The sequence below is a fragment of the Apodemus sylvaticus genome, chromosome 10 (assembly GCF_947179515.1).
Source record: "Apodemus sylvaticus chromosome 10, mApoSyl1.1, whole genome shotgun sequence".
NCBI lineage: Eukaryota > Metazoa > Chordata > Mammalia > Rodentia > Muridae > Apodemus > Apodemus sylvaticus.
The window spans coordinates 76,146,818-76,167,379 of record NC_067481.1 but is presented as its reverse complement, the minus strand read 5'-3'; the positions used below and the strand labels follow the sequence as shown (position 1 = coordinate 76,167,379).

At 42.1% G+C, this 20,562-nt stretch overlaps 1 protein-coding gene across 26 annotated transcripts in view; it reads right to left on the bottom strand.

Moving 5' to 3' along the window:
• Positions 1–20,562, bottom strand: part of LOC127693473 (T-cell-specific guanine nucleotide triphosphate-binding protein 2-like) — a 444,108-nt gene that overhangs the window by 117,924 nt on the left and 305,622 nt on the right. For 4 of the 26 annotated variants that reach the window (XM_052194345.1, XM_052194342.1, XM_052194344.1 and 1 more), the window contains exon 2: positions 3,994–4,036. The exons of 18 other annotated variants lie outside the window; for them this stretch is intronic. The gene's annotated coding sequence lies outside the window, so the exon portion shown is untranslated. Of the gene's footprint in view, positions 1–2,539; positions 2,934–3,993; positions 4,374–20,562 lie in introns of those variants that run through there. 4 more of the 26 variants (XM_052194340.1, XM_052194358.1, XM_052194352.1 and 1 more) reach the window with 4 other exon arrangements.

Below are 20,562 nucleotides of genomic sequence, written 5' to 3'. Positions count from 1 at the left end.
CACAAGCCTCAGTGTGGACAGTACTGAGGCCTGGGTGTATGCTTCCCATGTGTAATCTGCAGATGCCCTGCTCTCTAGACACCCGATGGACGGAACAGAAGATAGACAATCTCCTCAAGTTCAATATCACTTGACCTTGATCATGACTGCCTAGTGTTACCCTTAGTTTCTGGTTCCTTTCCCCATCCTGTTACAGGCCATAGTCTGCCACTGGAAAACTAGGATTCTTTGGTCCAGGAAGAGGTGGTTTGAAATCTGAATGTAATTTTGGGTATCTCACAAAGTCCAGTCAAGTTAACATCTCAAATTAAGCATCATATACATCTGTAAAAGGCTAGCTAGGCTTTCTCGGGCAATACAGGGTGTTTACCTAAAGTTCAGGGCACATGTGGCTAAACTCCTTCTTCATCTTGTTCTTGCTGTCATGCCGGCCTGGGAGCTGAAGAAGGGTGGTTCCTGTGTCTAGCACCCTGGTGAAAATGACAGCAATGTAGAGCTTGGGAAGCTGCCTGGCTCAAGCTGTCTACTATTCACTGATGTGACTTACCACATGCCTTCTGAACTCTACACTCATTGCTGTTATGGTTTAGCTGGATTTATATTGTAGAAGTTGGCAAATGCTAGTTGCCTACATGTTTGTTGAATTTACTATGTCAGTTACCTAGACTGTTTTCCATTGCTGCAATAAAGAATTCTTACCAAAAGAAAAAACAAAAACAAAAAAACAAAACAAACAAACAAAAAAAAGAGTACTTCTGCCTAGTCTGCTGGTTGCATTTTTCTCTGTGCCACGCCTGGAGCCATCGCCCGGGCCCTCCAAGGCCCTTAGTGATCAGTTCCTTTTAGTCCCTAGCCTCAGCCAGGGGCTGCCCTAGGCCCTGGGCGATTAGCTGGATCAGCTCCAGCCTCTAGCCTTCAACCTAAATGAACTAACTCATTCCTCCTCCAAGTGTCTCTCTGAGTAAAAAGTATCTACTGCCTCTCTGAGTCTAAATTGAGTCTTCGGGAATATTAAAATATGTTAGGATACAGTTGTATCCTGAATCACACCTGGATAAGCTAAGAAGGTTGTTTCGCTCAAGGACTCCCTGGGTGGGGCCTGTAACAAAAGTCAGTTCCTCTTAAACCTCCCTTGCTACTCAGGTAGGCCTGAGTAGAGATAGTCTATCTGCATAACAAGCAAAATCAAGAGTAAAAGGCTGAACTGGATTAACTTGTGGGGGAAGGTAGGTATGGAACTAGGTGCCCACTCAAACTCCAAGAATCATTTCATTCAACTGACAGAAGTCAAAATTAACATAAAAATCTTGTTTGTCTTCATGTATCCCAATGTCAAGCATGCTAAAGAAGAAACGGGAAACAATCTCTTTCATACTGTTTGTCAGCACCTTCTTCCCAATAAGATGCCCTGGAATACGCCTAACCAAAAAGGGAAAAGCCCTCTCTAGTGAAAATTTTAAAAGCTTCAAAAAAAAAAAAAAAAAAGAAGACACTTAAAAAAAAGTACTACTTAGCACCCTGGGAGGCAGAGACAGGAAGATTTCTGAGTTCGAGGCCAGCCTGGTCTACAGAGTGAGTTCCAGGATAGCCATGGCTATACAGAGAAACCCTGTCTCAAAAAAACCAAAAAAAAAAAAAAGTACTACCTATGACAAAGGATTTGAAGAATTTGTGTCATAAAAATGGCTGGCTTAAGAAAATTAATCTACGGAGTCAATGCATTTCCTAAATATTCTAAGGTCCATCATTCACAAAATAGAAAAAAAATCCTAAAATTTAGTTGAAAGTATGAATGATCTCAGACAAACAAAGCAAGCCTGAGGGAGGGAAAGTGCTAGTGACATCACTGTCCTTGGTTTTAGGCTCTGCTTCAGAACCACAGTAGGAAAAGCACATGGTGTTGCCTGGATACCAGACACCTTAAAAAGCAGGAGAGCACAGACAAGACAGATATAAACACACAGGCCTATGATCACCTGACTTTGATTTTTTGTGTCTTTCATTCCTCTTTCACTTCCTTTTTTTACTTTCAAAGGATCTTATTGGAGAAAAGACTTTCCTTTACAAAAGAATGCTCAATAAATAAAACAAAAAAAAAAAAAGGAAAAGAAAGAAAGAAATGGTGCTCAAAACTCTGGAAAGAAACAAGCTTTAATTAGTAGGGATCAGAAGGGGATTTCCAAGTAGGTTCCAACTACTCAGGAAATAAGGCCATGGAATACAAGCAGGAGCTCCTGGAAATTAAAAGCTTGTGTACAACAAAGGAAATGGACAAGGAAAGAGACAGCTTGCCAGAAGGGAGGAGATCCTTGTCAGCAATTCATTCAACAGAAGATTAATGTTCAAAATAAGCCAAGAACTTAAAACAAAAACCCTGATCAAGAAAAAAAAATAAGCATCTCAATCAAAACACAATCAACTGAACAGAGTTCTCAGAAGAAGAAAAACAAATGGTCAATAAATACACAATTTTTAACTCGGTCAGCATCCTCAGCCATGAATACAGGTAAATTGTAGCTACCTTGGGATTTCATCTCACCTGAGTCAGAGAGGTTTTCATCAAGAGAGAAGATGGCAAGAGATGCTGGTGTGGATGTAGGGAAGGGGAGTCGTCATTTGCTGCTGTGGGGTTGTAAGCAAGCATAGCCACCATGGAATCAGTGACACCAAACCTGGGTGTTCCCCAAAAGGACTCTGTATCCTAGCACAGATACTGGGACATCGTGTTCATGACTGCTCTAGTGACAATAGCTGGAAATACCGTCAGCCTAGATGATAAGTGGATAAGGAAAATGTGCCACAGAGATACAATGGTATTGGATTCATTCAGAAATATAAATGGATGTGTGTAATTTCCAGGCAAACGGTCAGAGCTACTAAATGTTAAGTGAGTTCACCCAATGCTGGAAAGACAAACATGAAGTGCTCTCTCATATGTGGATTTCAGCTTCTCAAATTTAGGTATGTACATTTCTGTTGTAAGAAGTATTTGTCAGGAAACCAGGAGGCCCATAAAAGGGGTAAAAAATAGGTTTGCAGGAGATAGGTAGTAGCATACATGAGATATATAAGTGGAAAGGGGAATATTAGGAACTAAGAAGTTTGAACAGAGGACGGTCAGAGAGCTGTGACACAGGACTGTATGTGGTGGAGCCAACCAAAAAACGTTATGTATGAACAAGCTATAAAGAAATATGCTCCTTTCTCAAGTCCATAAAAAACAAAATAAAGTTTGAACAGAGATATCCTGAGTGGGTGGATGAAACTGCTCCCAGAAGCCAAAGACTCTTTAGTGGGAATCCTAGCCCCAAGTATGGGCTAATTCCCCATGTCTGCTGATTATGAGACTCCTGAACCTCCCTCCCCGAAAACAGTCAAGGTATTGGTAGTGCTGGTTATGTAGAAAATGGCTTCTCACAGTTCTCTTCTAGAAGAGGAAAAGCAGGGTGTGTTCTGTATAAAATTTTATCCTCCTGGGGTAAATCAAGTATATCTGGGTGTGGTGGTGCATGCCTTTAATCTCAGCCCTAGGAGGCAGAGAGGCAGAGACAGATGGATCTTTTAGAGTTTGAGGCCATCCTGATTTACAAGTTCTCTACCAGCCAAAGGCACACAGTTCAGCCTCAACGAAAACCAAAACCACCCCCCAAAAAACCAAAAAACAAACAAACAAAAAACCCAAAAAGCTATAACAACAACCCTCCACTACAAAGAGGGTTGACGTAGAGGAATCTGGTCACACAAGCTGCCCTCTTTCTCCAAACTCAAGCTGGCATCAGAAGAGCAACAGACCCAGGATGTGATGGTGATAGGCAAATTTGTTGCCATCTTGCTGGTTGGAAGTGCTCTGTGGTAGGGAAGACAGAGAAAGGCCTTTCTGTGAACAACCCCTGAGTGAAATAAGCCATAATCAAACATCCTCTGCCCTGTTGCCATTGATACCACAAATAAGTAGGATTTCTGGTCAAGCAGAACTTAGAACCCTTCACATACCTGCTCCTGAGCAGTGATGTCGGTGGCCCTCCTGTGATGTCACCTCTTCTATGGGAGCAAGGTCACTGGTAGCTCTCCCTGGAATCCTCTAAGCTGAGAGATTCAGGAAACAGATGGGATGCAGTGTTGGTGTCTTGGTGCTCTGGAGAGAAGAACAGCTGGGAAGTGCAGTCAGATGTTTTCAGATTTCCTTGCAGATATCTGTCCACACAGTCTTTGCTCTCTGCTCTGCAGGTCCTAGATCTGAATCCTTCCCTGCCTTGTACCTGAAGGGAGGGACTGCAGTGAGGGGAGGTTTTTGTTTCTATTCCCAGACCTCTTTGTCTGGCTTACACAGTGAGCTGAAAAGGTTTCACATCCTTCCACAGAGAGGGAGGGGCAGCTCTGATGAAGTGGCCAACTCCAGGGTTTCCTGAGTGCTCTAGTGGCATCTTTGGTAGCCTAGTCTTGAGTCAGGGTTCCCACCTCACACTGACCATTCAGCTTCCCTACCTCAAGACCCTCTTTCCAGATGATGTCATATATGGCTGGGTCAGTACTGACTTTCAGACATGAAAATGATTCAGTGGTTCAATGATTGCAGACACTTGCTGTAACCCTGCCCAGTGCCTGTTGTTCTGCTGACATGACATTATTTTATGTTTTTCTTTCTCTCTTTGTCTGTCTCTCTGTTCCTCTGTCTCTCTCTCTGTCTCTCTGCCTTTGTCTTCCTCTCTGTGTTTCTCTCTCTCTCTCTCTCTCTCTCTCTCTCTCTCTCTCTCTGTGTGTGTGTGTGTGCGTGTGCGTGTGCGTGTGTGTGTGTGTGTGTGTGTGTGTGTGTAGGCCAACATGTGTGTGTAGATGCTGTTCCAGAGCCTTACCCATGCATGCAGATGCCCTGCCCTGGAGTGTTCTTATTTCATTGACTACATTTATTTGCTGAGCATGGAACAGTCCTGACTTGAGGCTTGCAGGGAGGTGGAGCAGACAGTGCTCACTGGCCAGGGCTTGGTTTGCTCACCTCCCATTCGGTAGGTCCTGTGCACAGCTGGCATTATTCCTTATCCAGAGCTGGACCTGCACTGTCCCCTGGCTCGTGCTCCCAGGTTCTCATGTGAAGGGACCAACAGTGACAGTCCTTAACAATGTAGTGAAATGAGTAATGGCCACTGAATATATTCAATGTGTATTCAATGTTATAGCAACCCAAGCCTGAATATGTCTCTCCATATGCACACTTTGGACACACATACACGCAAACTCATTCCCATGTTCGCAAACTCAGCTGATCTTAGGTCTCTGTGGTACTTTCCTTTCCTGTTTTTTTTTTTCTTCTGCTGAGTCTATTGTTGTTTTTTAAAAATTTCTTCCCATTTTTCTTTCTTTTTTTAATTTTTTAATTTTTTTCTTTTCTTTTTTTATTCAATATTTTTTATTTACATTTCAAATGATATCCCCTTTTCTGGCCCCCCCACTCCCGAAAGTCCCATAAGCCCCCTTCCCTTCCCCTGTTCTCCCACACACCCCTTCCCACTTCCCCGTTCTGGTTTTGCCGAATACTGCTTTACTGAGTCTTTCCAGAACAAGGGGCCACTCCTCCGTTCTTCTTGTACCTCATTTGATGTGTATTATGTTTTGGGTATTCCAGTTTTCTAGGTTAATATCCACTTATTAGTGAGTGCATACCATGATTGATCTTTTGAGACTGGGTTACCTCACTTAGTATGATGTTCTCCTGCTCCATCCATTTGGTTAGAATTTCATGAATTCATTGTTTCTAATGGCTGAATAGTACTACATTGTGTAGACATACCACATTTTTTGCATCCATTCTTCTGTTGAGGGATACCTGGGTTCTTTCCAGCATCTGGCAATTATAAATAAGGCTGATATGAACATAGTGGAGCATGTATCCTTATTACATGCTGGGGAATCCTCTGGGTATATGCCCAGGAGTGGTATAGCAGGATCTTCCGGAAGTGAGGTGCCCAGTTTTCTGAGGAACCTCCAGACTGATTTCCAGAGTAGTTGTACCAATTTGCAACCCCACCAGCAGTGGATGAGTGTTCCTCTTTCTCCACATCCTTGCCAACACCTGCTGTCTCCTGAATTTTTAATCTTAACCATTCTGACTGGTGTAAGGTGAAATCTCAAGGTTGCTTTGATTTGCATTTCCCTAATGGCTAATGAAGTTGAGCATTTTTTAAGATGCTTCTCCACCATCCGAAGTTCTTCAGGTGAAAATTCTTTGTTTAACTCTGTACCTCATTTTTTTAATAGGGTTATTTGGTTTTCTGGGGTCTAACTTCTTGAGTTCTTTGTATATATTGGATATTAGCCCTCTATCTGATGTAGGGTTGGTGAAGATCTTTTCCCAAATTGTTGGTTGCTGATTTGTCCTTTTGATGGTGTCCTTTGCCTTACAGAAACTTTGTAATTTTATGAGGTCCCATTTGTCAATTCTTGATCTTAGAGCATATGCTATTGGTGATCTGTTCAGAAACTTTCCCCCTGTACTGATGTCTTCAAGGGTTTTCCCCAGGTTCTTTTCTATTAGCTTCAGAGTGTCTGGCATTATGTATAGGTCCGTGATCCATTTGGAGTTGAGCTTAGTACAAGGAGACAAGTTTGTTTCAATTCACATTCTTCTGCATGCTGACGTCCAGTTGAACCAGCACCATTTGCTGAAAAGGCTATCTTTTTTCCATTGGATGTTTTCAGCCCCTTTGTCGAGGATCAAGTGGCCATAGGTGTGGGTTCATTTCTGCATCATCAATCCTGTTCCATTGATCTGCCTGCCTTTCACTGTACCAATACCATGCAGTTTTTAACACTATTGCTCTGTAGTAATGCTCGAGGTCAGGGATACTGATTCCCCCAGAATTTCTTTTGTTGTTGAGAATACTTTTAGCTATCCTGGGTTTTTTGTTATTCCAGATGAATTTGAGAATTGCTCTTTCTAACTCTATGAAGAATTGAGTTGGGATTTTGATAGGTATTGCATTGAATCTGTATATTGCTTTTGGCAAAATGGCCATTTTTGTAACCCGTCCCACTGGTCAGTTATTCCAGGGTTCCGAAGGGGTGCTACCTGAGGGTCAAAGGCGGGGAGAGAAAGAACGAGGCCAGGCAGAGAGGGGTTCAATTGTCGAGGCCTCGTTTAATGTTCTGGGGTACACAGGTTTTAAGGCTTTCAGGAAGGGCGTACCCCAAGGCAAGGACAAAGGAAGGAAGGGCAATCTTAGCAGTTTCAGCAGGAAGAGATAAGGGTCCTCTGGTGGAGACAACAGGTGTTTGCACAGGCTGGAGCCTGCCGCAGTTATCTCAGGACTTCCTTCCACCGCAATTACTGGAGTCGGCGGTGTTGAAGCAGGCAGGACCATTCTGCAGTTATCTCGAAACAATGGCTAAACCAATGCCCATGGGAGAGGCTCTTGTTTGCTTTTCTCAGGGCCTTTACCCTGTCAGCCAAAGTGAGGGTCTCTAATGGCTTCCCACACATTTTAACTATATTAATCCTGCTGATCCATGAGCATGGGAGGTTTTTCCATTTTCTGAGGTCTTCTTCCATTTTCTTCTTCAGAATCTTGAAGTTCTTGTCATACAGATCTTTCACATGTTTGGTAAGAGTCACCCCAACATATGTTATACTGTTTGTGGCTATTGTGAAGGGTGTCATTTCCCTATTTTTTTTCTCAGCCTGCTTATCCTTTAAGTATAGGAAGGCTCCTGATTTGCTTGAGTTGATTTTATAACCTGCCACTTTGCTGAAGTTCTTTATCCGTTGTAGGAGTTCTCTAGTGGAGTTTTTTGGGTCACTTAGGTAGACTATCATATCATCTGCAAATGATAGTTTGACTTCTTCCTTTCCAATTTGTATCCCTTTGACCTCCTTATGTTGTCGAATTGCCCAAGCTAGTACCTCAAGTACAATATTGAAAAGATAAGGAGAAAGTGGGCAGCCCTGTCTAGTCCCTGATTTCAGTGGGATTGCTTCAAGTTTCTCTCCATTTAGTTTGTTGCTGGCTACTGGTTTGGTGTATATTGCTTTTACTATGTTTAGGTATGGGCCTTGAATTCCTGTTCTTTCCAAGACTTTAAGCATGAAAGCACGCTGAATTTTGTCGAATGCTTTTTCAGTATCCCATGAAATGACCATGTGGTTTTTTTCTTTGAGTTTGTTTATGTAGTGGATTGCATTGATGGATTTCCATATATTGAACCAACCCTGCATCCCTGGAATAAAGCCTACTTGATCATGGTGGATGATCGCTTTGATGTGTTCTTGAATTCAGTTGGCAAGAATTTTATTGAGTATTTTTGCATCGATGTTCATAAGGGAAATTGGTCTGAAGTTCTCTTTCTTTGTTGGGTCTTTGTGTGGTTTTACAATTACAGCGTAATTGTGGCTTCGTAGAAGGAATTGGGTAGTGTTCCTTCTGTTTCTATTTTGTGGAATAGTTTGAAGAGTATGGGTGTTAGGTCTTCTTTGAAGGTCTGATAGAATTCTGCACTGGAACCATCTGGTGCTGTGCTTTTTTTGGTTGGAAAACTTCCTATGACCCCTTCTATTTCTTTAGGGGCTATGGGACTGCTTAGATGATCTATTTGGTCCTGATTTAATTTTGGTATTTGTTATCTGTGTAGGAAATTGTCCATTTCCTCCAGATTCTCTAGTTGTGTTGAGTATAGGCTTTTGTAGTAGGATCTGATGATTCTTTGGATTTCCTCAGTTTCTGTTGTTATATCCCCTTTTCATTTCTAATTTTGTTAATTTGGATACTTTCTCTGTGCCCTTTGGTCAGTCTGGCTAAGGGTTTATCTATCTTTTTAATTTTCTCAAAGAACCAGCTCCTGGATTTGTTGATTCTTTGCATGGTTCTCTTTGTTTCCACTTGATTGTTTTTAGCCCCGAGTTTGATTTCCTGTTTTCTACTCCTCCTGGGTGAAGTGGCTTCTTTTTGTTCCAGGGCTTTCAGGTGTGTTGTTAAGCTGCTAGTGTATGCTCTCTCCATTTACTTTTTGGAGGCTCTCAGGGCTTTGAGATTTCTTCTTCGCACTGCTTTCATTGTGTCCCAAAGATTTGGGTATGTTGTGTCTTCATTTTCATTAAATTCTAAAAAGTCTCTGATTTCTTTTTTTATTTCTTTTTTGGCCTAGGTGTCATTGAGTAGAGTATTCTTTAGCCTCCATGCGTTTGTGGGCTTTCTATTGATTTTGTAGCTATTGAAGACCACTCTTACTCCATAGTGATCTGATAGGAAGCATGGGATTAGTTCGATCTTCTTATATTTGTTGAGGGCTGTCTTGTGACCAATTATACGGTCGATTTTGGAGAAGGTACCATGAGGTGCTGAGAAAAAGGTATATTCTTTTGCTTTAGGGTGAAATGTTCTATAAATATCAGTCAAATCCAATTGGTCCAAAGCTTCAATTAGTTTTACTGTGTCCCTGTTTAGTTTTTTTTTTTCCTGATCGGTCCATTGAGGAGAGTGGAGTGTTGAAGTCACCTATAATTAATGTGTTAGGTGCAATGTGTGCTTTGAGCTGTAGTAAAATTTCTTTTACAAATGAGGGTGCCCTTGCATTTGGTGCATAGAAGTTCAGGATTGAAAGCTTTTCTTGGTGGATTTTTCCTTTGACCAGCAAGAAGTGTCCTTCTGTGTCTCTTTTGATGACTCTAGGTTGAAAGTCAATTTTATCTGATATTAGAATGGCTACTCCGTCTCGTTTCCAGAGACCATTGGCTTGTAAAATTGTCTTCCAGCCTTTTACTCTTTGGTAGTTTTTGTCTTTGACACTGAGGTGTGTCTCCTGGATGCAACAAAATGTAGGGTCCTGTTTCCTTATCCAGTCTGTTAGTTGATGTCTTTTTATAGGGGAATTGAGTCCATTGATGTTAAGAGATATTAAAGAACAGTGATTTTTACTTCCTGTCATTTTTGATGTTATTTTTATATTTGAGTAGTTATCTTCTTTTGGGTTTGATGAAAGAAGGTAACTATCTTGCTTTTTCCAGGGTGTAGTTTTCCTCCTTATATTGGAGTTTTCCTCCTATTGTTCTTTGCAGAGCTGGGTTTGTGGAAAGATATTGTGTGAATTTGGTTTTGTCATGGAATATCTTGGTTTCTCCATCTATGGTGATTGAGAGTTTTGCTGGGTATAGTAGTCTTGGCTGACATTTGTGTTCTCTTAGAGTCTGCATGAGATCTGGCCAGGGTCTTCTAGCTTTCATGGTCTCTGGTGAGAAGTCTAGTGTGATTCTGATAGGTCTTCCTTTATATGTTACTTAACCTTTTTCTCTTACTGCCTTTAATATTCTTTCTTTGTTTAGTGCATTTGGGGTTTTGATTATTATGTGACAGGAGGTATTTCTGCTCAGGTCCAGTCTGTTTGGAGTTCTGTAGGCTTCTTGTATATTCATGGGCATCTCTCTCTTTAAGTTGGGAAAGTTTTCTTCCATAATTTTGTTGAAGATATTTTCTTAAGTTGAAGTAAATCTTAACTCTCATCTATACCTATAGATGGTCTTCTCATTGTGTCCTGGATTTCCTGGATGTTCTGGGATACAAGCTTTTTGCATTTTGCATTTTCTTTGACTGTTGAGTCAATGGTTTCTATGGTATCTTTGGCATCTGAGATTCTTTCTTCCATCTCTTGTATTCTGTTGTTGATATTTGCATCTATGGCCCCTGATTTCTTTTCAAGGTTTTCTATCTCCAAAGTTGTTTCCCTTTGTGATTTCTTAGTTGTTTCTACTTCTGTTTTTAGATCCAGGATGGTTTTGCTCAGTCCCATCATTTGTTTCTTTGTGTTTTCCTTTAATTCTTTAAGAGATTTTTGTGTTTCCTCTTTCATGACTTCTGCCTGTTGACTCAAGTTCTCCTGCATTTCTTTAAGTTTTTTTTTTTTTTTTTTTTTTTTTTTTTGCGTTTCTTCTTCTTTATTGACTTCTATCTCTTGAGCCTTATTCTCCTGAATTTCTTTAAGTGATTTTTGTGTTTCCATTATATGGGTTTCTAGCTTATTCATGTTCCCCTGTATTTCTTTAAGAGATTCATTTATGTCCTTTTTGTGTTCTTCTAGCAGCATCATTACCAGTGATTTTAAAACCAAATCTTGTTTTTCTGGTGTATTGGCATAACTAGGTCTTGCTGATTTTGGAGAGTTTGGTTCAGACACTGCCATATTGCCTAGATTTCTGTTGGTGGCATTCCTGCATTTGCCCTTTGCCATCTTGTTGTCTGGTGTTAGTTGGTCTTGTCTCTGGCTGGTGTTTGAGCCTCTTGTGAGGCTCTAGGGATATTTCTGCAACACTGGATGGCGGGGTTTCTCCTGTAGCAGATTGCTGATGTGCTGTCCTCCTCTTGGGTGCCCTTGCAGCCCTAGTGTGCCTTGCCACAGATTGTGTCTGTGAACCAGATGGTGCCCTTTTGCTCCTTCAGGGACTGCTGATGGTTTATGCTGCAGGACCTTTTCCGAGTGATGATCACTTTGCTGGGCAGCCGATATCCCAACAGGGTTGGGGCACACAAGGCTAGCCTAGCTGCTCAGGCCCCCCAGTCTAGGCAAAAGCCTGGCAGGCCAAGGTCCAAAGAAAGTTCCCCTCGGGCTATGAGTGTTAATTGGGTCTGTCAGGTGGCCAGGATGGCGGTGTGTGCGCGGTTGACATACAGATGGCCTTCCGAACAGCCCAGGTCTTGGGGGCAGTCCAGGGCCTGTTGGGCCTAGACCCCCCCCCTCCCCGCTATGTCAGCCTCGGGCTATGATTGTTAGCCGGCTTTGCCTGCTAGAACTCTCTGGCATCCCTGTTGCCAAAATGGCAATGTTGGCCTCCGGTTATGTTTGCATACCTCAGGCTGTCTGATCTCTCTGGCGTCTGAGAATCAAGATGGAGGCGAGTCTCTCATAACTGACTGGCAGGAGGCAGAGTTCTGTTGTGGCTTCTGTGTGGTGAAAGGCGCTGTAAATCCGGCGCAGCTTGCAGCCCAGCTGGCCAGCAATGGTCAGTGGTAGTGTGCGCAGGGTCTGCCTGGACCCTGTCACCTTGGTTCCACTGCTGATGGCCCTTCCTCTGGACCAGCCGCTGCTGCTGTTGCCTCTCTCTTTCTTTTTTTAATTAATCATTTCACTTGTTTACATCTCAAATGATATTCTACTTCCTGTTTGCCCCGTCTACCACCCCCATCTCATGCTAGCCCACTTCCTGATTTCTGATTTCCCCTTGACTAATCCCTATCCCACATTTTCCCTCCCCATTGCTCTTTGCCTGCAAGGGAGTGCTGCCCCACCCACCCATACTCTCCTGCCTGCTGCTCCAGCATCCCCCTACTCTAGGGCATCACACCTCCCTGGGACCAAGGGCCTCCCCTCCCATTGCTGTCAGAAAGGCTGTCCTCTGCTACATATGTATCTGGATCTATGGATCCCTCCACGTATACTCCTTGCTTGGTGGTCTGGACTCTGGGAGAACTGGGTGGTCCTACCAGCCTGTGTTTTTCTTCCAATGGTGTTGCAGTCTGTCTCTGCTCCTCCCGTCCTTCCATCAGCTCCCCACCATGTTCCCTGAGCTCAGTCTGGCTTGGCCCCAAGCATCTACATCTGTATTAGTCAGTTGCTCGCTGGACCTCCCAAGGACCCACACTAGGTTCCTGTCAGCAAGTGCTTCCATGGCAGTTTTCATACTTTGTTTTTCGATGTTGCTGGGCCAATAGGAAGAGTCTGCAAACACCTATTGTTTATAATGGGGTTGGCTGCAAGCACAGACCTTCACACAGTTACTGCCTGTCTGTAGCTACAGAGCGCAGAAACTCTTCCAGGCTATCTTGTTTAAAGTAAGCCTTTTGTTTTCCTGGTAAATACCAGAATCATTGTAGGAAGACATGAAAAACTTAACCATTGCAAAATGCACATGGCCAGCATTTTTCTTTACTTCCTTGGTTTCTGCAGTATATGACAATTGTCTCCGTGTTGTCCTTTCCTTCCTGTGTTCAACACTCTTATCTTCATAGCAATTTGATCAATAGCCAGGTAGGTACCACAGCATTTCACTGACCTATGAACCTGCTGAACTCTCTCTTCATATCTGACTGTTAACTGTAGAGGCTAGTGTGGAGCTACAATATTGGGTCATCAGTTACACACAAAGACACATACATGTAGGCCAAACCCTGTGTAAACACAGGTAAACACACAAGGAAACACATCCTCACACATATGTGCACCACCACACATGGTGCCTTGTACCATTAGTTGCTCCAGCATGATAGCCTTGCAGGATTTCCTTTGTAACTAAAGAACAGACTCTGGTATTCTTCTCACAGAAATAGGGGTGTCTGAGCTCTGAGGTAAGCAGATTTGGTTTTTCACAGACTCTTGTCCTGTGTGAACAGAGGAACCATTCAGTCTTTTCTGGTCTCAATTTGCTATCCAGAGGCAAAGGTGGCTGCTCTCCTCTCTCCCCTCCTCATCTTGAGATAAGTTAGCACAGAAACCTGAATCAGGGCTGCAGGTAGGATGAAGTCAGCTGCTGTACCCCAGTCCTTCAGCTCCTAGAATTGTGTTGTGACTCTCACAATGAAACCTAAGGAGGAGTTAAGTTCAGGGTTTAAACAAGACAACCTAAGAATGTGACAGGATGTGTGTTTTAGGGGAACAGATGACTTTGTCCCCATAATATGAGGGACACAGCCTCGAGACATCAGCTCCTTTTCCACAGGTTTTCCTTCTCTAGTCATTCTAACCTGCCAATGGACTAAATAAACCATAATCATGATGTGGGGGCACTAGCAAGATGCCTCAGTCTGAGTAGGCAGAAGCATGTTGTCATCAGTGGGCAGTGATGTGTACTTGTACTGTACTTACCTCTAACTAAGACCAGGGGGCTCCCATCCTCAGAGACTTCATGAACACCCCTAAGACCAAGTTCTCAGCACAAAAGAGATTTATTTTCTCATAAAACCAAAGGGCAGGGAATAAAAGACAGACACAGGACTAGATGGAGCAAGGTGCTAAGGGAACAAGGGAGAAGGAGAAAGGGTATTTGACCCTGAGCTGGACAAAGGTTTCCCTCTGGAGAGACAGGAGGCGCATGTGGCTCATGGACAAATGGCAGCCTATAAAGGCAAACAGGGAAACCCTGTATTAGGATGAGGTGTTTACTGTTAATTGGCATGATCATTAGGGGAGCCAAGAGGGGACTTAGATTGCTAGACATTAATTCCTTGATAACTAGACCTTGGTAGTTGACCTCAGGAAGAGGAAGCTGCCAAATAAACAGGATAGTCCTTGGATGCTAGCTTTACGAATGTAATCTAGTGGGTTTTGTTTGTTTCTTGTTTGTTTTACGTGTTGCAGAGGGAATGGAAGAGAAGGTCAAGGCCTCCCCAGAGCCATGTTTGCCACCTTGGGCTGGCTAGCTTCTCTTCACAGCCCGTGCTAGCTGCGGACAACTTCCTTCTGCAAGATGTCCTCAACAGCTTTCCTCTGTGAAGTATTGAAGCACACAGAAGACTCAGAAAGTCTGAGACAACATTGGGCAGAGAGTGTTTCTACACAGAATCAGGGGTGTGTATTTTAGGAGTGTGGGAGGGCACATCTCTCCGCATGCTGACATTCATCTTCAGGTCACAATGTAGGTGTGGGAGCCTCGTGGTTTCTTCTGGATCGAGCCACTACTACTGATTCATGGACCAGATTGCCACTGCTGATTCATGTTGGCATTTTGGTAGTGGACTCAACTGCTGATAATGGAGATTGGATTCTTCTGAAAGAACTACCTCTAAACAGGTCCACAACCCCCTTGTCCTAATAGTCATCTTCCTCCCCAACTTTGGTCATTGGGCGATAAGGAAGGGTGGAACATTTAGGAACCTTTATTAAAACAGGTTTTGAAAAATCTAAACCTACAAGTCCCTTCCAAAATCCAGTGTATTTTCATAGCTGTGTTATCTTTCTCATTGACATTTAAAAAATTTAAAGGCAATAAAGTATTTTCCAATCTATATTGGTAGATCTTATATTTCCCTTTTGTTTTATGTGCATGTTCTTCAAAATCTTGTTAGATCTCTCCATAATTGTCTTGTAGGATTGTAAGGTATGCTTATAATATGTTCTATGTCATAATGTCTAAAAAATTATTGTATTCTAATGGATACATTTGCTAAAGCATTTTCAGCTTCAATCTTCAAGAATGCCATCATCTCTAACAAATTTATGATCTCAGAATCATTTATTTCAGATGAAGTCCATTGAAAATCTGATTGTGAACCAATAGAATTGTGTATCAACATATGCCCATATTTTAGATTTTCAAATTCTACAAATTGGAACACATATGCTATTGTTTGACATTATGCTGAAGTAGCATCATTACATAGAATCAGGATGCTTAATTCAGAATATTGCATTCCTTTTGGTTGGTTGCCAATCTAATCATTAAGCCTTTGTGGATTTCTTTTTTCATCTGGAACTACTTTTGTGTTGTTTTTGTAGGTTCCAGACTGAATTTGTTTGAAGGTTCTTCATTTTGTTTTTTAGAATCTTCCAACCTCTGTTCTATGGCCTGTAACCTTTTAGTCCTCTTTTTAAAATTCATGGATGTTTTGCTTTGATCTTCCTTAAAGACGATATGTAAAATTGTAATCATTATTGAACACAGCAATATTGTTATGTTGACAGTCAAACTAGGGAACAACTGTTCTCTACTGTAGATTTTTTTCATTTTTTTCTCTCTAACCTTTTTTTTTTTTTAAATAAAATTCCTCTTTCATTTTTCTGAAAATTCTATTTTATTTTTATTTATTGTTTCTTTCTTTTGGAGACTTGACCACATTTTTCTTTCTTTCTCCTTCCGTCAGAGAAATTTTCTTTTTCTCTCCTTTCTCTGGAGACTTCAACTTATATTTTCCTATCTCCTTTTAAAAGAGATTCTCTTGTATTTTTCTTTTTCTTTCTTTTTTTTTTTTTTGAGACTCCATCTTGTGTTTTCTCTCACTTTTCTCTACAACTATTTTTCTTTTTTGGGAGACTTTTTCTTCTAGGTGTTTATTTATTTTTCTCTGAATGATTTCTTTGTTTTTAAAGGTTTTATTTATTTGTTTAAAAATTTATTTATTTATTTTTATGTATATGTGTAAACTGTAGCTGTACAGATGGTTGTAAGCTATCATGTGGTTTCTGGGAGTTGAACTCAGGACTTCTGCTCTGGCCCCGCTTGCTCTGGCACTGATTTCTCCAGCCTGCTAAGTACATATTATTATATGTAAGTACACTGTAGCTGTCTTCAGACACTCCAGAAGAGGGCGTCAGATCTCTTTATGGATGGTTGTGAGCCACTGTGTGGTTGCTGGAATTTGAACACTGGACCTTCTGAAGAGCAGTCAGTGTTCTTAACTGCTGAGCCATCACTCCAACCCTTTCTGAATGATTTCTAAACTTAATTTTTGTATTTAATTTTCTCTAGAGTCTTTTCTCTGGGGAATTGATTTTCATACTGCTCTTAACCTTTTCTAATGTTAATATCTCTTTCTGTATTTAATTTTCTCTAATTTTTTTCCATCTGTATGAGACTTATTTCTTTTAATTTATTTAATTCTCCCTTTAAGGACTTCATTTTATGCAACTCAAACTATTTATATTTATCTATGATGTTTTATAGTTAGTCTTTTCCCTTCCTTAGTCCTAAAGTATAACTTCAATCATTTGATGCATTTTATTTTTTATTCAATTTACACCCTTATCATAGCCCCCTCTCTCTTCTCTTTTTCATCCCACCCCTACAAATTCCTCCTCCCAATGGCCCCTCCCCTTCTCCTCAGAGAAGGAGAGCCCTCTTTGGGTTCCACCCACCCTGGACCAGCAGGATTATGCACATTCTCTCCTGCTGAAGCCCAACCAGGCAGTCCAGATAGAGGAAGGTTGGGATGCAATGGCAGAGAATAGAGGCCTAGACATCCCCTGCTCCACCTGTTAGGGGAAACTTGAATAATTTTTTAGCTTATTACAAATTTTGCTCTCCATCGGTGTCTGGCTTCTGTTTCCTGCACTGTGAATAGCCTGGCCCCTGTGTTTTCTTTCTCAGAGAGGAGGTGTTTCATTCTACATGTCACTGGGAGCTGCCTTACTGCATCTAGACCATTCCCCAACTCAGGGAAGTTGTTGGGCCCACAGATGTTTGGTCATCAGGCCACAAGGTATTTGGCTAACATTAGCCCTCTCAGGGAGGCTTCTGTCCTGAGAGAGCAGTTCCCCCAGCTGGCTCAGCTCACAGCCTCCCTTGCTCCCTCTCTCAGGGAGGTAGCCTCTTGCTTGACTAAGAAACTGAGTCCAGCTTTATGCACTAAGGCTACAGATGAAGAGCTGGTTTTTCTACACAGCCAGGGCTTCTTAAAAGAGCAACCTTCCAACTGCCTCTTTGGAGTTCTTCCCTTATTCCCTGCAGTTGTCCTTGTTGCACCATGGTGGGTTGTGGGGAGTGGCTAATCAAGGAAGTTCCTGTCAGATATTCAGTGGACCAAATGACAATGTAAGCTTTCCTGCCTGGCCTCTTTATTTTCAGAAATAACAACTGAGACTTACTACATATGAATAAATGCCTAGGCCAAAAGCTTAAAATTGTTTCTCAACTAGTTCATAACTCAATTTTCCCACTTATTCTGTTCTGAGTCCTGCCATGTGGCTAGTTACCTATCCCCAGATTCATGCATTTCTCTTCCTCAGCGTTGTGACAAAAAGCTCCCACTCTGTCTATCTCCCAGAATTCCATTCTTTTACTGGAGCTCTCATTTATTACTTCCTGACTGTTGCTAATAAACCAACAGCACTTTATTGACAGGTGATGGTTCCATGCATTGCACAAGAGACTCCTCTACAGCAGGAGGCTTTGAATATGTTAGATGACCTCTTCTAGTATAAATGTCCCTGTTTAAGCAATTGAAGTCCTTAGAGATAAAAAACAAACAAAAATAAAACAAAACAAACCCCCTGCCATTCCTTAGAGAAGAGAGAATTCTTGCTGTTTGGACAGAAGCTTTAATACCAATTCTTCCAAAGATTTCCAGGCTGTGGGACTGCTTTGTAGACACTGTGCTTGCCAAGACTCACAAACGAGTGGGCAAATGAAAGACAGAAGCAGGGAGAGAAGTAAAGACAGAAGAGGGGAGAAGAATGAGGAGGAAGAAGAGGAAAAGCTTGAGGGATAGGAAGAGAGGAAAGAGGAAGAGAAAGGAGAAGGGAGTTGAGGGAGAGACTAGAGGCTCTTATGTTAGGCACCTGATGTCCAGCAGGAGATGCGATTTTAAGATGTTGTTGAGCCTTTACTATACCACAAGAAATGGCAATTTAATTAGAGCCTGTGTTGCTTACAACCCAAATTTTAAACTCATGGGGTTGACTGGTTAAGAATATGGAATAACGGCAAAACCAGAACGGGGAAGTGGGAAGGGGTGGGTGGGAGGACAGGGGAAGAGAAGGGGGCTTACGGGACTTTCGGGTAGTGGGGGGCTAGAAAACGGGAAATCATTTGAAATGTAAATAAATTATATCGAATACAAAAAAAGAATATGGAATAAAATGCCTGTGTCTGCACAGATCTCCAGGTGTGTTTACTGATGGTCATCATCCCATCTGCTGTGTGGCTACTGTGTCTATGGAGATACCACCTCATGTGCTGATGTGTGCTGGAAAGCATTCACTTCTACTTCCTAAACCCCAAAAGAAATTCAAGATAGGAGTGTAGCAACAAGCTCTTCACACACACATACATATCCAAGACAGACAGACAGACAGACAGACAGAGACAGTCAGAGAGAGAGACAGAGACAACTCTGGGAAAGAGTCAGGCTGAAGAGATTTACTACCAAGTTGTGGAGAAAATTAAATGCATGAAACTGAGAATAGGCAACCAGCCTCACCTCAAACAGAATAGTATAAACAAGTTAATTTAGTTGTAAGTTAGTTAGAGAACATGCTTAGCTAAGGGATAAGCATTAATGCATAAATAAAGGAACCTCCGTGTCATTATTCTGGAACTGAGGCAGATACAGAAAAGCACAAATGGTCACACAGTGTACTAACTTCTTTATCTTAGGAGAGTGTGGTGCAGCTTGGGGAATCCCCATGGAACAAAGGATCCCAGTTTAATTAGACAAAGGTATTGTAAGCCATAGGTCTACAACCATATGTACTCATATTGATACTTTAACGGAAGAGAGTTCTTATACTGTAGATTACTCTTTTTTCCACAAGCTATAGTGATATTTTATCTCTGAAAGACATGAATCCTCTGGTCTATCCCAGAAAATGTTTGCTGCCAGAAAAAGTAGGCTTTAAGTCAGTGCCTGAAGCCAGTCCAAAGGTTGGTATCTCACAGATCCATTAATGTTCCCCAGTGTCAGGGAGGTCAGACATGCACGATCCTGGCTTCTCTGGTTAAAAACTCTTCCCTATTAAGGAGAGACTTGGCATCACTAGCCACAGTATCAATGAAGAGACTTTTCCAATAGTAAGTCTTTCTAAAGTAAAGGCCTGAGGCAAGTGGTCCCCCAGTTACACAGGAAATATCTTCAATATACTTCAACAGTTTTTCTTTGAAGGACGTGCCTTTGTTCTTTGTTAACAAATGGAGAGATCTAAGGTGTGCTTTGATTTCATTCACAGACACATTGAAATCCTCAGCAATATTTTCCAGTGAGGCTTCATCCAGCCCAAAGTAAGACCTGTAGAGATTCAGGGTCTCCTCCAAGTTTTTTATTTCATCTCTGATGAGTCCCCCAAGTGGAATGGTGGCCCAAACTCCAGCCTTCAGGGCCTCCAGCCAGATCTTCTGTCTGAGGAAATCCCTCTTCCGGTCAATGGTAGTCTCAGTAACACTGTGAAGGACATCATGAAGATGTGGCGCTTGTGGGCTGGGAGTTCACTGAGTAGGGTGGTCTCCAGCTTTGGGAAGTCAAAGTCAGACACATCAAAGTTAGAGACTAAGAAGATTGGAGGCTGACTGGAGAGAGCCTTGTGAAGATGCCCTGAACAGTCTTCTCTAATTTTCTTTAAGACATTGTCTCTATTGAAAGACTTAGGCTTACTCCTCTGCTGATTACTGACATCTTGATCTATTTTGGTTCGGACAAAGTAGAAGTTTGTGTTCATCTTTGCAATGGCTTTGGCCAAATGTGCATCAATTTCTTTGAAGCGCGTGGCAGAGATGATAATGAAGAAGTCATACTCATCAAACTTCATTTCCATTAGGTAGTTGTGTGGTGGAAAGTTAGTGGTCCCAATGCCAGGCAGGTCCCATATTGTCACATTGGGAAGCTTTGGGTGTGGATATGGAGTTCTCTTCATGGTTGTCTCTACCACCCCAGTGCTGGCTGCACCTTCTTCTTCATCCCTCACTCCCCTCAGGGCATTGATAAAGCTGGATTTCCCTGTCCGTGTTTCTCCAGTCACAGCGATGTTCAGTGGGGCTTTGTCAATGTTTCTCAGAGCATGAGTAATTATAGACAGTGCCCCATGAAGGTTCTTATTCTCCAGATGTGATTCAATCAAGGTGATGGTTTCCTTAGAGAGGATTGTACTTTCCTTCTTGAAATTCTT